Genomic DNA, 17,242 nt, shown 5'->3' with positions numbered 1-17,242 from the left:
CTGCAAGTATCTCTGTCACTCCTTTAAAACATGCCCCTTCGTTGAACAAGCTCTTAAACATTGCATTTGAATCAGTTTCCATCTGATTACACTCCTTGAGGATGTTCATCTACGTGTTCAATTAATAAAACAACAAGATTGGGTACATTTCTATTCAACCTGTCAAATGAATTTGGGGTGGGGGGTGGTTTAGAAACAGTCAGTGAGGTAAACAAACATAATCGTTGAGTGGCAAATGACAATAGTGCTATCTTCCCAATATTTAACTGAAGGAAATAATGGGTTATCGGGGCTATATGTTCTGACAGACTGCATGACACCTTGCATGTCATTTTAATGTTACACTTATCCCATCCCCTTGGATATTCCAGATTAATAAATTAAGGTTTTGTCAACTAATTACAAATCAGGCTAATTACAAATCAATAGGAGAAGCAGGTGGATGACCTCAGGTTCGTCCGAGAAACTGAGTCGTTCCTCGACATGTCCTACAGTAAGATTGTTACGCCTAAGGTACTGGAAGAGAGAAGGTGGGAGACAGTGAGAATGGGAGGGAAGCATGGAATGCAAAGGTCCCCGGGTGTTGTACCTCTTGTGAACAGGTTCACCCACTTAGAAGCTGTCAGGACAGAAGACGTTTTAACACTGAGCGGCAGACTGGCTTGCGATGCGAATAGGGCTGTTGAGCCAAAACCAAAAAGGCCATAGTCAGGCAACGCCATTGTAGTGGGAGACTACAATTACCTTACCACCCATCGCATGACATTTTAAGACCCTTATCCTTCGTAAGACCCTTACCACCCATCGCATGACATTTTCTCCATCCTCCCATCTGGGAAGAGGTACAGGAGCATTAGCTGCAAAACCAGCAGGATGCTCCTCAGCTTCTTCCCACAGGCTATAAGACTGTTAAATGGACTTTGCCCCCTGCCAAGTATCGCGCACAAACCCCCACACTGCAGCAGAGCCACTGTTGTGCCGCTGCCGGTCGGAACGGCTGTTGAATGTTTAGTAGAGTGTTAAATTTGTTCATGACATGTATTTTTTAATTTTAATTCCTATTTATTTTTTAATGCAAACTGAATGGACACTGGTTGAGCAACGTTTTTTTGTTTCCTCTGGGTATGCCAATACTCAGGAAATGACAATAAAGATTTACAATTACAATTACAATTACAATTACAATTTACAATTTACAATTACTCCATCGTGAGAGGTACGGACAGGGGTTTCTGCGGCAACAGACGGGATTCGAGGATGGTGTGTTGCCTTCCTGGTGCCAGGATCCAGGCTGTCACGGACAGAGTGCAGAAAATCCTCAAGAGCAAAGGTGAACAGCTGGAAGTGGTTGTGCATGTCGGCACAAACGATGTCGGAAAGAAGGGAATGAATATTCTGCAGCGTGACTTTAGAGAGCTCGGAAAAATGCTGAAAAGCAGGACCTCCAGTGTTGTTATCTCCGGTTTGCTTCCAGTTCCTCGTGCAAGCGAGAGCAGGAACATGGAGATACGGGACCTGAATGTGAGCGTAGAGACAGAGGGGTGGAAATGAGGGTAAAGCAATAGGTAGCAAGGTGAAAAGAAAAAGTGGCAGGCAGACAAATCCAGGGCAAAAATCAAAAAGGGCCACTTTTCAACATAATTGTATAAGGGGTAAGAGTGTTGTAAAAACAAGCCTGAAGGCTTTGTGTCTCAATGCAAGGAGCATTCGTAATAAGGTGGATGAGTTGAATGTGCAGATAGCTATTAATGACTAAATATAGTTGGGATCACAGAGACATGTCTCCAGGGTGACCAAGGCTGGGAGCTGAACATCCAGGAATATTCAATATTCAGGAGGGATAGACAGAAAGGGAAAGGAGGTGAGGTAGCATTGCTGGTTAGAGAGCAGATTAACACAATAGAAAGGAAGGACATTAGCTTGGAGGATGTGGAATCGATATGGGTAGAGCTGCGAAACACTAAGGGGCAGAAAACGTTAGTGGGAGTTGGACAGGAAGGTAGACTATTATCTGAATGGTGGTCGATGCAGGTGCAGCAGGCAGTGAAGAAGGCAAATGGTATGTTAGCATTCATAGCAAAAGGATTTGAGTATAGGAGCAGGGAGGTTCTACTGCAGTTGTACAGGGTCTTGGTGAGACCACACCTGGAGTATTGCGTACAGTTTTGGTCTCCTAATCTGAGGAAAGACATTCTTGCCATAGAGTACAGAGAAGGTTCACCAGACTGATTCCTGGGATGTCAGGACTTTCATATGAAGAAAGACTGGATAGACTCGGTTTGTACTCGCTAGAATTTAGAAGATTGAGGGGGGATCTGACAGAAACTTACAAAATTCTTAAGGGGTTGGACAGGCTAGATGCAGGAAGATTGTTCCCGATGTTGGGGAAGTCCAGAACAAGGGGTCACAGTTTAAGGATAAGGGGGAAATCTTTTAGGACCGAGATGAGGAAAACATTTTGGTGAATCTCTGGAATTCTCTGCCACATAAGGTAGTTGAGGCCAGTTCATTGGCTATATTTAAGAGGGAGTTAGATGTGGCCCTTGTGGCTAAAGGGATCAGGGGGTATAGAGAGAAGGCAGGTACAGGATACTGAGTTGGATGATCAGCCATGATCATATTGAATAGTGGTGCAGGCTTGAAGGGGCGAATGGCCTACTCCTACACCTATTTTCTATGTTTCTAATAACATTAGCCAACTCTGAAACACGAAGCGCTGAGCATTGGGATCCAGATATCACGAACAACTGGCCTCAGTTCCCTGCTCACATCTGGCAGTGCTCTCTGTCTGAACCAGGGGCTGAGTGGGGGGAGGATGTGGGAGGGGGGTGCACCCCTCCCATGGTAGGGACTTTTTAAAATTTGATGTATTGAAATCATGTTTTAGTGCATTGTAAAGTATGATTTCAATGTTTTTTGTTTAAAGTATTTTTAAGAGGTAACATTTTAAACTTTTTCCACACAAAGGGTGGTGGGTGTATGGAACAAGCTGCTAGAGGTGGTAGTTGAGGCAGGGACTATCCCAACATTTAAGAAACAGTTAGATTGATACATGGATAGTTCAGTTTTGGAGGGATATAGACCAAAAGAAGGTAGTGTATCTGGGACATGTTGGCGGTGAGGGCAAGTTGGGCCGAAAGGCCTAGTTTCATGCTGTATCACTCTATGACTACATAATACCTCCACCATGCTTCAAAATCAAGTGGTCAAATTTCATTGCCATATATACAAGCATAGAAACCTAGAGCCAGCACTGCCATTCAATATGATCATGGCTGTTCATCTAAAATCAGTACCTCTTTCCTGTTTGTTCCCCATATCCCTTGAATTTGCTAGCCCCAAGAGCTAAATGTAACTCTCTCGTGAAAACATCCAGTGAATTTTCCTCCACTGTCTTCTGTGGCAGAAAATTCTACAGATTCACAACTCTCTTGGTGAAAAATGTTTGTCCTCATCTCAGTCCTAAATGGCCTACCCCTTATTCTTAAACTGTGACCCCTGATTCTGAACTCCCCCAATATCGGGAACATTTTTCCTGTAGTTACAGTAAGTGTAAATCTAGCAGGCAAGCAGGATGCTTTCTTCAACCAGCCCCATTTGAAGGCCACTATCTTCCACCGCTTCTACCCAGTGCTTGGTACCTACTTCCAGCAGCCACTGGTTGTCCTCCAGGATGCACCGAGCCGCAGCCTGGTCCATGCCATTCCCCAGGGCAAATCCGGCGCAGAGACTCTCAAGGCAGCGGCGCGATGCTTCCGACGCCTCCGACAGCCCGGGACTCTTGCACTGAGGCTGCTCCATGGCCGGACCTGCAGCGAGCGACTCTCCAGTCCCGGCACCCCGTCTGTATTTGCCCCCACCGCTGCTTCTGCTTCCATCCCTCCCTCCTCCCCGGCTCTCCAACACCCACGACCAGGTTGCTCAGAGCACAGCAGCGCCTCATCCAAAGCCGGAGACATTGAAAGATGTCTAGCGAAAAAAGTGGGGGGGGGGGGGCTGCAGCACCCCCGGTTCCGCAGCCCATGTACCTCTCTCCTGCCACTCGCCAACCGCGCTCATGTCAGCCGCTTCCTGCACATGGTATTACTTGCTGCGCTGGGTGACACTCATTCACTGCCCGGTCTGTGTCTTTCAATGTAAATTTGCACGGGGACATGGTTTGGAAGTGTGTGACGGTTTGGTCAAGTGAGAATAACAGAGAATAAGAATGCTTCTGTCTTGACAACAGACGCGCACACAAGCAGTTGATATTAGTTTTGAAATTCTCGTTGATCACAGAATTTCTCACAAAAGAGCGTGAGAAATTCTGTGACCAGCGTGAGAGCATGACAATTGGACGAAATGCGTGAATCTCACACTCAATGCGTGAATCTCACACTCAATGCGTGAGAGTTGGCAGGTCTGCTTTTTATCCAATGGCCCGGATGGCAAATCTCCAACAAGGAGGGTGTAAATAGCTCATTCTAAGCTGCCCCCCAGTCTAGTTTCAGTCAAAAAACACTGAATCAAGCACGCGCAACTAATCTTTATTTTGACAAAACACAATTATAATTCAATCAGTATACCTAACCACCGCGGGTTCGATCCTCGTATATAAATATATAACACACACATATGTATGTTTCTCTAGTTTCTTTCTTGTGATCTCCCAATTTTGTTGAACTTTTTTTCTTTCATTCAACCTCTCTCTCTGAAATCCTAATATTATGAATAAATAAAAATGAGCACATGCCAAGATATTTTTTCATTCTATATTAGTGTAAAGAAATATAGTGTATACATACCTACATTGATGGAGAAGTGCGAGCATTATACATGAAAACTGTGCATTGCTACCATAGTTTAGTTTTTAATTTAACATATATTTGAGGGAAATCTACATATATTTGAGTTACCGTATTTCCCGGCAATGAAGACGCACCACCATTTGAGTTGCTAAATTTTGAAAAAATGATGGAGGGACAGAATCGAGGGTTTGGTTTAGTCCAGGGGTCCGCAGCCTTTTTTGCCTAGGGGCCAGGACCCTCCGGGACTAGCTGCAGTTCCCAGGTCACCTGCGAGCCCGGGTCTAGCTGCAGTTCCGCTGTCCGGGCCCGGCAGCCGCTCGCAGCCAGCCGAGCTCCGAGTGAGTTTTTGAATGTGAATATCTCATAACTAAACATTTGTGGGTTAGCAGTGTATTGCATCAATCCACTCATTTTTAAATCGTTCTACAACAAATTTCATAATAAAGATAATACTTTTTATTTCTGTCATTTATGGTAAGATTTACATAATTTATTGTTTTATGTGCGAGATATACAGGGTGTTCAGAACAAAGATGGCAGTTCTTTGACAAGTACTCCGTAGTTCCCTATAGGAGATCTTATCAACAAGTATTCTGGACCCACTGTCAACATCTGAAATTACAGTAAAATATCATATAGAATTAACTTATAAGAACAAATCTGATTATAACTACATAACTGCAGAATGGATGATATGTCACTTAATTGCAATTGTTTTCAGGGGTGGGGAGAGACATGTATATTGAAGATGCATTTTTCCTCTAGTAGGTCAATTTATGCCTACTGAATATATTCTGTATTCATGCCTACTATATTCTGTTGTGCTGAAGCAAAGCAAGAATTTCATTGTCCTATCTGGGACACATGACAATAAACTCTCTTGACTTGACTTGATTTATCTTAAATGTAGACGAGCTTACAATACCATGCATGCCTTACGACAAGAACAAAACCAAAAATGTACAGCAGTGTAAAAATTGATACCTTTATTATTGTTTAAGAAGAAACTGCAGATGCTGGAATATCGAAGGTAGACAAAAATGCTCCAGTATTTTTGTCTACCTTTATTATTGTGCTAAGTCTAGATCTATAAAAGAAGACTTTCTAATAACTTGCTCATGTACCAAAAAATGTCATATATAATATAATACATTGTCGGGATCATAAGAATAGATTTATATATGTTACAGTCATCATACATTGGGAAGGAAATTAAGGCTTCAATGTGTGCTCCTCATGGCATGTTGTTGTTCCCTATAACTATCATGTATTTTAAACACCATTGATCCGTGTACATTGTGTATATATATATTTTTTTAATAATTTTATTTATTAGTAGTAGTGTACATTACAATAATATGCCAAAAATAACATAATACATTTCCTGTACCACTTCATATTTTAAACTTTAAAAAGCAGAAAAGTAAAGAGAGTGAAATAGGATAGTGAGTGTGTGAAAGAGTGATCAAAAGAGACCCTTAGACACGAAAAATTCGAAAAAGAATTAAGAAGTAAGCCATAGAAAAAGAAAAAGAGAAAAAGAAAACAGAAGATATATTAAAAGTAAAAAAAGAGATAAAAGGGATATACCAACATTGTGTATATTTAATAGCATTTATCGTGTATTTTAAACATTATTTCAAACCGGCTTAAACACAAGGCGATTCGGGATCTCCCCTGCTTGGAGGTCCTGAATTGGCTGCCTCCTACCGGAGACCAGGACTCATGATGTTATAGGCCGCGGGCCGGAGCTTTTCTCCGGCGAGGAATCCCAGACTCCGCGAGGGAAAGTGCATGCTGCCCCCGCGACTAGAAGCTCCACACACCGCGGCTTCAGGGTGTTATAGTCCGCGGGACCAGCGATCAGAGCAATTCTTCTGGCGACCACCGGCTCAGCGATCTGAGCTATAGGAAGAGATCGGCCTCAAGACAGAAAGTTATAATTTGTTCTTACCTTTCATCTTTAGTGGGGAACCTGAAGAAAGATTGCTATAAAGTGCTTGAATCGCTTACATTGGCGATTCAAGCACTATAGCAGAACGGCTCGCTACGCGTGTAGATGTGGGCGCCATGACAGCAGCCCATTAAAAAAATATATATATATCTATGATTCCCAAAATGGCACGTCACATTCTGAGCGAACTAATCCGCGAGTTCAGACGAGTTTGCCCTCGACTCATACTCGCAGAATGGTCGACACGAGGTCCTAGGAGGTCTTTGTAATTCTCCTTCATGCTCGGGAGTAGTCCCCGTGTACTCGAGGCCTCAGCTAGGTCGCGGCGTATTTTTCAACATGCTGAAAAATGCCTGCGAGGAAAAAAAGGTCGCCATGGAAAAAAATCGATATTTTTAGGTTTAGGTTAAGGTAGGTCGTAGGTCGGCATGTTATTCGTAGGTAATCAAGAGTAGTCAAAGGTAATCAAAGGTAATCGTAGATAGTCTTCAACATAGTCGAAGGGAGGTTGAAGGAGATCGAAGGAGGTCGTCTTCACTCTTCACTATTCGGTGTCCAATTTTCCCAAAGCTAGTTGAAGCTAGTCTTCAACATAGCTGAAGGAAGTCGATGGAGGTCTTCCACGTAGTCGAAGGAGGTCTTCAACATTACACTTTTTCAAACTCTCCTAAACTCGCCAATTAGGTCGCCGCAGTGAGACAGCCCCTTTATATTTTGTATGCCTCTTCAATGAGCATTCACATGGGATAATAATTGCTCCGAAGGGAACAAAATATTTCATGCGCACTAATATTCCAATAAAAACAAGTAGGTGTCAACATTCTCACCAAAAGTATTCTTTCAAACACTACATTAAAAAAAAAATTCAGTTTCCAATTTTGTGGGGTAGTGCTGTACTCAAATTAGTCGCCAACATAACTTTCAAAATACATTAGTTATGAATCCAAATAATAAGCAAAAGCTGGAAAAACCTGCTCAGTCCCTTATACCTGCTCTGAATAATACACAAAAGCAGGAAAAACCTGCTCTGCCATTCATTATGACCATAGCTGACATTTTACCTCATACCACATCCCTGCATTAATCACAAATATATCCCTTAGTATCTAAAAATCTATCAATCTGCCTAAAATAAACTGAACAAATGAAACTTCACTGTTCTTTTGGATAGAGAATTACAAAAAGACATCACCCTCTGGGTAAAAAAAAAATGTTTTCTCATCTCCACCCTTCATGGATGACCCCTTATTCTGAGTTCCAGATAGTCCAGTAAAGGGAAACCTCAATGCCTATCTTGTGGTGTAATTTGTAATTCCCAGACAATTAATTATATTTCTGTGGCCTGTTAATCTGGATAAGTAAGTGGAAGGCTCCAAGTGCATCCTGTTGTATTCCCCAAAATTTCGGGCCAACTGTTTGGTGGCACGTTGGCGCAGCGGTAAAGTTGCTGCCTTACAGTGCCGGAGACCCAGGTTCAATCCCGACCACGGGTGCTGTCTGTACAAAGTCCGTACATTTGCCCCGTGACTTGCGTGGGTTTTCTCTGAGATCTTTGATTTCCTCCCACACTCCAAAGACGTACAGGTATGGAGGTAAATTGGCTCTGTAAATGTAAAAATTAGGCATAGACATAGAAAATAGGTGCAGGAGGAGGCCATTCGGCCCTTCGAGCCAACACCACCATTAATTGTGATCATGGCTGATCGTCCCCTGTCCATAACCCGTGCCTGCCTTCTCCCCATATCCCTCGACTCCACTAGCCCCTAGAGCTCTATCTAACTCTCTCTTAAATCCATCCAGTGACTTGGCCTCCACTGTCCTCTGTGGCAGGGAATCCATAAATTGTCCCGTGTTTGTGGGATAGTGTTAATATGTGGGGATCGCTGGTCGGCGAGGACTCGGAGGGACGAAGGGCCTGTTTCCACGCTGTAAATCTAAACTGTTTGGTGCATGCTTGAGGCTACGAAATAGAAACTTCACTGTCGGGAAACTTTGCTTTTCTACAGGGAAGAGTAGCCCATTGTTGATGAGATTTTTATTAAATTAGTCTTTTAACTTCCAATTTAGCAAACCAAATAAAAACAATAGTTAATGCACTGCTGTAAATGCAGCTATTATAAAGCAAGTTTTGTCACAATAGTGACATTAATAAAAAGGACCAGAAAAAAAATACCAGAGTTATATTTGCATTCCACAATAACTGATATTTTAGAATACGACTACAGTTTACAAGGGTGCTTTATGGTCAAACCAGAACTGACAGTGGATGGATAAATCTGTCATTCACCACATCAATACCTGGTCAACTCTACACCCTTTAGATGTGATAGAGAAAACAAAGGCCGCATCAAGAATTGCAAACAGGAAGAAAAAGAGTATTTGTTTTAATACACAAATACTTCCTCTAAATGTGGTTACACAGAAAAGCTGGAGAAACTCAGCGGGTGCAGCAGCATCTATGGAGCGAAGGAAATAGGCAACGTTTCGGGCCGAAACCCTTCTTCAGACTGATCAGGGGTGGGGGTGGGTGGGGACAAGAAAGGGAAAAGGAGTAGCCGGAAGGCTGGAGGGTGGGAGGAGACAGCAGGGGAGCTGAGGAAGGGGAGGAGACAGCAAGGACTAACAGAATTGGGAGAAGTCGATGTTCATGCCCCCGGGGTGCAGACTCCCCAAACGGAATATGAGGTGCTGTTCCTCCAATTTCCGGTGCTGCTCGCTGTGGCCATGGAGGAGACCCAGGACAGAGAGGTCCTGAAGAAGGGTTTCGGCCCGAAACGCTGCCTATTTCCTTCGCTCCATAGATGCTGCTGCACCCGCTGAGTTTCTCCAGCTTTTCTGTGTAACCTTCGATTCTCCAGCATCTGCAGTTCCCTCTTAAACATCCTCTAAATGTGGTTCTTGGCACTCACTGTAATTCTAACCATGTGCAACATTTTCTGTACCTGGCCACCAACTCTCAATTCCTGCACTAACTTGCTTTTCTCCATTTCGGCTTTCAGTTCTGAAATACAGAAGTCTTCCTAGATATTGACTTCAGCAGACTGGTTCTCTCAGTCACCCCATACCAGCATTTAACATTCTCAGGTCACGGACAGGATCAAGTCCAGACTCTGAAGTCCCTTGAAGGCAGTCTAAGTCCCAAGTCTGAAGAAAGAGACCCAAATGAACATCACCGAGCCATGTCCTCCAGAGATGCTGCCTGCTACGGCAACACATTCCTTTTTTTAACTCAAAAGTAATTCTCCAGACATCTTTGAAAATCACAAGAGAATACCCACCGCCATTTTCACAGGCAGTGTGGCCAGATTGCAACCACACTATGGATGATCCCCTCACATGGTGTCTTCAACCTATGCCATCTGATTCTATTCCTCTCAATATATTGCAATTCTCTGTTCCCCTCTCCACTACAATTACGTTGTTTTTGCATATCTAAATATTTCCAACATTATTGGATTTTAGTTTTTTAATTTTAGGTATGCAATAAAAATGTTTCTATATCATTGATTGTTCATTATTATCTGACAAATATATGAAATTAAATGAGGAAGTGACCAGAGAATGTGTTAGGGAAACTAATGCTGTATTTCTGATTTTAAATAAATTCTTCTGGTTTTAAATATATAATTTCTTTCATTTCATGGACTTCAACTTCACCACCAATTTTCATCCTGCACTCAAATTTACTTGGACCATCTCCCTCTCCTTTCTCGATTTGTCTCCATCACAGGAAATAGACTATTGACTGACGTCTATTACAAACCAACTGACTCCCACAACTATCTTGACTACACTTCTTCCCACCCTGCTTTCTGCAAAGACTCTATCCCCTTCTCACAATTCCTCTGTCTACGCCGCATCTGCGCCCAAGATGAGGTGTTCTATACTAGAACATCCGCGATGTCCTCATTCTTTAGGGAACGGGGGTTCTCCTCTACCATCATAGATGAGGCCCTCAATCGTGTCTCCTCGGTACCCCGCAGCTCTGCCCTTGCTCCCCCTCATCGTAACAGAGACAGAGTCCCCCTAGTCCTTGCTGTCGCTTACAACACACAATCATCCGAAGTTTCCGCCACCTTTAACGGGATCCCACCACTAGCCACGTTTTCCGAACTCCACCCCTTTCCGCCTTCCGCAGAGACTGTTCTCTCTGCAATTCCCTGGTTAACATCCCTTCCGACCCAAACCACCCCCTCCCCAGGTACCTTCCCCTGCAAACACAGAAGATGCAACACCTGTTGCTATACCTCCTCCCTCGTCTCTGTAATGTTTAAAGAGCAACAGAAGATAACCAAAAAGGCAATACGGGGAGAAAAGATGAGGTACGAAGGTAAGCTAGCCAAGAATAAAAAGGAGGATAGTAAAAGTTTATTTAGGTATGTGAAGAGGAAAAAATTAGATTAAGACCAAAGTTGGACCCTTGAAGGCTGATAAGGGTGCATTTATTATGGGGAACAAGGAAATGGCAGATGAGTTGAACAGCTACTTTGGATCAGTCTTCACTAAGGAGGACACAAACAATCTTCCTGATGTACTAGTGGCCAGAGGATCTGGGGTGACGGAGGAACTGAAGGAAATCCACATTAGGCAGGAAATAGCGTTGGGTAGACTGATGGGACTGAAGGCTGATAAATCCTCAGGGCCTGATGGTGTGGAAGTGGACGCATTTGAAGTGAGGAAGTGGCTCTAGAAATCGTGGACGCATTGGTGATCATTTTCCAATGTTCTATAGATTCAGGATCAGTTCCTATGGATTGGAGGTAGCTAATGTTATCCACTTTTTAAGAAAGGCAGGAGAGAGAAAACAGGGAATTATACACCATTAGCCTAACATCGGTGGTGAGGAAGATGTTGGAGTCAATCATAAAATATGAAATAGCGGCACATTTGGATAGCAGTAACAGGATGGGTTACGTGGATTTACAAATTTACGTATTTACAAAATTTTTGAGGATATAACCAGGAAGATTAACACGGGAGATCCAGTAGATGTAGTGTATCTGGACTTTCAGATAAGATCCCACATAGCAGATTAGTGGGCAATATTAGAGTATATGGTGTTGGGGTAGAGTGCTGACATAGATGGAGAAGTGATTGGCAGACAGGAAACAAAGAGTAAGGATTAACGGGTCCCTTTCAGAATGGCAGGCAGTGACTAGTGAGGTACCGCAAGGCTCAGTGCTGGGACCACAGCTATTTACAATATTTAGCAATGAATTAGATGAAGGGATTACATTAGCAAATTTGCAATGACATAAAGCTGGGTGGCAGTGTGAACTGTGAGGAGGATGCTATGAGAATGCAGGATGACTTGGACAGGTTGGGTGCATGGCAGATGCAGTTTAATGCGGATAAATGTGAGGTTATCCTCTTTGGTAGCAAAAACAGGAAGGCATTATCTAAATGGTGTCAAGTTGGGAAAAGGGGGAAGTACAATGGGATCTGGGGGTCCTTTGTAAATCAGTCAATGAAACTAGGCATGCAGGTACAGCAGGCAATGAAGAAAGTAAATGGCATGTTGGCCTTCAAAACAAGAGGTGTTGAACAGAGGAGCAAAGAGGTCCTTCTGCAGTTGTACAGGGCCCTAGTGAGACCACACCTGGCGTATTGTGTGCAGTTTTGGTCTCCAAATTTGAGGGAGGACATTCTTGCTATTGAGGGAGTCCAGCGTAGGTTCACAAGGTTAATTCCCGGGATGGCGGGCTATCATATGCTGAGAGAATGGAGCAGCTGGGCTCTGGAATTTAGAAGGATGAGAGGGTATCTTATTGAAACATATAAGATTATTAAGGGTTTGGACATGCTAGAGGCAGGAAACATGTTCCCGATATTGGGGGAGTCCAGAACCAGGGGCCACAGTTTAAGAATAAGGTTTAAGCCATTTAGAACGGAGACGAGGAAACACTTCTTCACGCAGAGAGTTGTCAGTCTGTGGAATTCTCTGCCTCAGAGGGCAGTGGAGCCCGGTTCTCTGGATACTTTCAAGAGAGAGCTAGATAGGGCTCTTAAAGATAGCGGAGTCAGGGGATATGGGGAGAAGGCAGGAATGGGGTACTGATTGTTGATGATCAGCCATGATCACATTGAATGGCGGTGCTGGCTCGAAGGGCCGAATGGTCTACTCCTGCACATATTGTCTATTAAACCAACCTGATCTCCCGGTTGCTGGACACTTTAATTCTCCTTCCCATTCTTACACAGGTCTTTCTCTCCTAGGTCTCCTCCATTGTCAGAGTGAGGCTAAACAAAATTGCAGGAACTGCATCTCATATTTTGCTTGGGCAGCTTGCAGCCGAGTGGTTTGAATATTGATTTCTCTCACTTCCAGTAGCCCTGGCATTCCCAGTCTGAAGAAGGGTCTCGACCTGAAACGTCGCCTATTCCTTCTCTCCAGAGATGCTGCCTGTCCTGCTGAGTTATTCCGTCATTTTGTGTCTACCTAGCATTCTCTCTCTCTCTCTCTCTCTCTCTATCCTTCCCCCTCCCAAGTCGCACCAGCTTCTCGTTTTCACCCTACAAACAGCATACAGCTTTTTTTGCATACAGTGCCCTGCATAATGTTTGGGACAAAGACCCATCATTTATTTATTTGCATCTTTACTCCACAATTTGAGATTTGTAATAGAAAAAAATCACATGTGTTTGAAGAGCACATTATGAGATTTTAATAAAGGCCATTTTTTATACATTTTAGTTTCACCATGTAGAAATTACAGCCGTGAGTCCCTCATTTCAGGGCACCATAATGTTTGGGACACATGGCTTCACAGGTGTTTGTAGTTGCACAGGTGTGTTTAATTGCCTCCTTAATGCAGGTATAAGAGAGCTCTCAGCACCTAGTCTTTCCTCCAGTCTTTCCATCACGTTCGGAAACTTTTATTGTTGTTTATCAACACGAGGACCAAAGTTGTGCCAATGAAAGTCAAAGAAGACATTGTGAGACTGAGAAACAAGAATAAAACTGTTAGAGGCATCAGCCAAACCTTGGGCTTACCAAAATCAACTGTTTGGAACACCATTAAGAAGAAAGAGAGCATTGGTGAGCTTACTAATCACAAAGGGACTGACAGGAAGACCTCCACAGCTGATGATAGAAGAATTCTCTCTATAATAAAGAAAAATCCTCAAACACTTGTCTGACAAATCAGAAATACTCTTCAGAAGTCAGGTGTGGATTTGTCAATGACTACAGTCCGCAGACAACTTCATAAACAGAAATAGAGGCTACACTGCAAGATGCAATCCACTGGTTAGCTGCAAAACTAGGATGTCCAGGTTACAGTTTGTCAAGAAGTACTTAAAAGAGCAACCACAGTTCTGGAAAAAGGTCTTGTGGACAGATGAAATGAAGATTAACTTGTAACAGAGTGATCGCAAGAGCAAAGTATGGAGGAGAGAAGGAACTGCCCAAGATCCAAAGCATACCACCTCACCTGTGAAACACGGTGGTGGGGGTGTTATGGCCTGGGCATGTATGGCTGCTGAAGGTACTGGCTCACTTATCTTCATTGATGATACAACTGCTGATGGTAGTAGCGTAATTAATCCTGAAGGGTATAGACACATCCTATCTGCTCAAAACTCATTGGCCGGCAGTTCTTTCTACAGCAAGCCAGTGATCCCAAACATACTGCTAAAGCAACAAAGGAGTTTTTCCACCTAAAAATGGTAACTTCTTGAGTGACCAAGTCAATCACCTGATCTGAACCCAATTGAGCATGCCTTTTCTATGCTGAAGAGAAAACTAAAGGGGACTAGCCCCCAAAACAAGCAGAAGCTAAAAATGACTGCAATACAGGCCCGGCAGAGCATCACCAGAGAAGACACCCAGCAACTGGTGATGTTCATGAATCACAGACTTCAAGCAGTCATTGCATGCAAAGAATATGCAACAAAATACTAAACATGACTACTTTCATTTACATGACATTGCTGTGTCCCAAACATTATGGTGCCCTGAAATGGGGTGACTATGTATAAACACTGCTGTAATTTCTACATGATGAAATCAAAATGTATAAAAATAGCCTTTATTAAAATCTGACAGCGTGAACTTTAACCGCATGTGATTTTTTTCTACTACAAATCTCAAATTGTGGAGTACAGAGGCAAATTAATAAATTATAGGTCTTTGTCCCAAACATTATTAGGGCACTATATCTTTCATTCATTGAACTTCATCTCTCCACATCACCGTCTATATCAGGGGGCGCCGGAGGTGGGAGGTGGCAGCCCTGCCGGCAGTCTGTTCGTTTTTTCATTCCTTTTGTTATTTTTAGCGCTTGTTTAAAGTTTGTTTTAATGTTTGCTGTTTGTTTTATGTGGGGGGGGGAAACATTTTTTTCAAGTTCCTACCTTCCCGGAGAGGTGATCAAGTTTCGGATCACATTCTCCGGGCCCTGCGGCCTAACATCAATGGAGCTGGAAGCCGCCTCGGACTGTCGTGAGCCTCACCGTGGGGTGCGGACTTACCATCGGAGCGAATCTCTTGCCTGGGATCGCTCCCACCGCGCCTGCGGACTTACCATCAAGGGCTCGCACTCTCGGGAGAGGCTAGTCGGGAGCTCCAATGTCGCAGAAGGTTCGTCCAGCCCTGATGCGAGGTTTGATCACCCTGCGTAGGGGAGCTGACATCGCCCCGTTGCAGGAGCTGAATGCCTCGACGCGGATGGCCTGATCGCCGCCGGCTACGGGACTCAAGACCGTCCCGTTAACAGGGGGCCTCGAGGCCCCCGACCAAGGAAGAACAACAAGGGAAGGACTTGGAACTTTATTTTCGCCTTCCATCACAGTGAGGAATGTGTAGGAATCACTGTGATGGATGTTTATGTTAAAATGTGTTTTCTGAGTGTTGCTTTTTTAAATTGTACAATAAATGAACCTTACATCTCTCATTTCCCTTATCTCTAACCAGCCTGAAGTAGGGTCTCCACCCAAAACTTCACACATTCCTTCTCTCCAGAGATGCTGCCTGTCCCGCTGAGTTACTCCAGCTTTTTGTGTCTATCTTCGGTTTAAACCCGCATTACATTTCCTTCTTACACATTTATTTCATGTCTGTTGTCTGAAGAACAAAAAATGCCAGTTTTTCTTAATCCTTCAGTGGGTTGTGCAATCTATTCAAATCCATAATTCAATCACCAATTTGACTGTGAAAGTGTTAAAAGTTATCACCCAATGCCACATTACTTCCATTCTCAGACAAAAATATCAGATGAGTCAGGGATCAGCTTAGCAGGAATGCATTTTTCATTTCCTCCAAAATTCTTTGCAACATTTTTGCTGGGTTAGTCTGTGTACAAGATGCTGGCTGGACATCAATGTCTCGTCTTAATTTAACCTGAAAAACAACTTCTCAATGTGTGGGGGAATACGTGTAAAACATGTATTTGTTTTGAATTAAAACACATTTGATATGTCTCATGTTTTTGTTCGCAATTCCTATAATCACTATCTTCACTGTTTTCCGGTACTCATGGAGGGTCAACATGAAAGTTAACCCTGCTTTCCTTGTTACAGATGCCGCCTGACCTGTTCAGTGTTTAGAACATGTTCTATTTTTAATTTCCGACTGTAGTTTTCCCCCCCAGTAATTTCTAGCAATGGTCTCAGGCAATTTTAAGCCGTCGCATATTTGAAAAGTGAACAGCGTGGGATCCGAATGTTCTTTACAAACTTTCACTTTCGTGAGATTTTTTAAAATATACCACCAAGCAAGCTGAAAAACAGAAGTCCAATTATCAGCTAACAGATAGCGATTTCGTCCATTGAAACGGCGCTACAGGAGTTAGTTCCTCCATTTAAAATCGTACCCCAAATATGCGGTCTAAACAGCCAACAAGTCGAAATATAGCAAATACAAATGAAAAATGCCAAAGAAAAAACAACATGATTTCAGCAGATTGTTACGGGAAGAGAGTAAAACACCAAAACACAAGTTGGACGCTGATCCAGTGGATTAGAAATGTTGCAATTTACAGCTATGGCGACTGATAGTTATAATGTCAACGTGCGACTAGTATCCCAGCGTCGCTGGCAGCGACCACCCTCGACTTACCTGAGACTTCAGCTCTCCCCCACCTCCAGCGTTCGCGACCCGTGCCCGCCTCCTTCACTGCTCCGCCCGCGACTGGAGCGCCAGATCACATGCCACCGATGAATAAGATCAGCTCTCCACAGTGCTTCCGCCCTGGCTCGGGGTTTGGAAATGAAAATTCCCGTCTAACGCCACCCCGTTCGATTGTGCAAAACAGGCAATTTTCACAGTAGGGATTTTATTTATTGGTGGCTTTTAATGTGACGTCGAATATTTCATCATGATTACGCAAACCTGCAAATTTCCCTTCACATAATTTCCCATATTGTATCTTTTTCATCCAACTACAGAATCAAATAAAACTGTTAATGGAAATCAATGTCATTAAACATAAATTATTATACATATATGTACAGATTCGTGTATATTACATACGTTGTAACAAAACCATGTACCAAATAGTAT

The 17,242-nt window shown here is 43.3% G+C and overlaps 1 protein-coding gene across 4 annotated transcripts in view; it reads right to left on the bottom strand.

Moving 5' to 3' along the window:
• snx10b (sorting nexin 10b) overlaps window positions 1-16,947 on the bottom strand; it is a 55,947-nt gene extending 39,000 nt beyond the window's left edge. Inside the window, exon 1 of one of the 4 annotated variants that reach the window (XM_055659736.1) lies at window positions 16,799-16,947. The gene's annotated coding sequence lies outside the window, so the exon portion shown is untranslated. The remainder of the gene's footprint in view (window positions 1-16,798) is intronic. The other 3 variants (XM_055659719.1, XM_055659721.1, XM_055659727.1) reach the window with 3 other exon arrangements.
• Between the last annotated feature and the right edge of the window lie 295 nt (window positions 16,948-17,242).

Source organism: Leucoraja erinacea, chromosome 2 (assembly GCF_028641065.1).
Source record: "Leucoraja erinacea ecotype New England chromosome 2, Leri_hhj_1, whole genome shotgun sequence".
Taxonomy (NCBI): Eukaryota; Metazoa; Chordata; class Chondrichthyes; order Rajiformes; family Rajidae; genus Leucoraja; species Leucoraja erinaceus.
The sequence above is the reverse complement of the archived record's forward strand: the minus strand, read 5'-3'. Positions and strand labels throughout refer to the sequence as shown.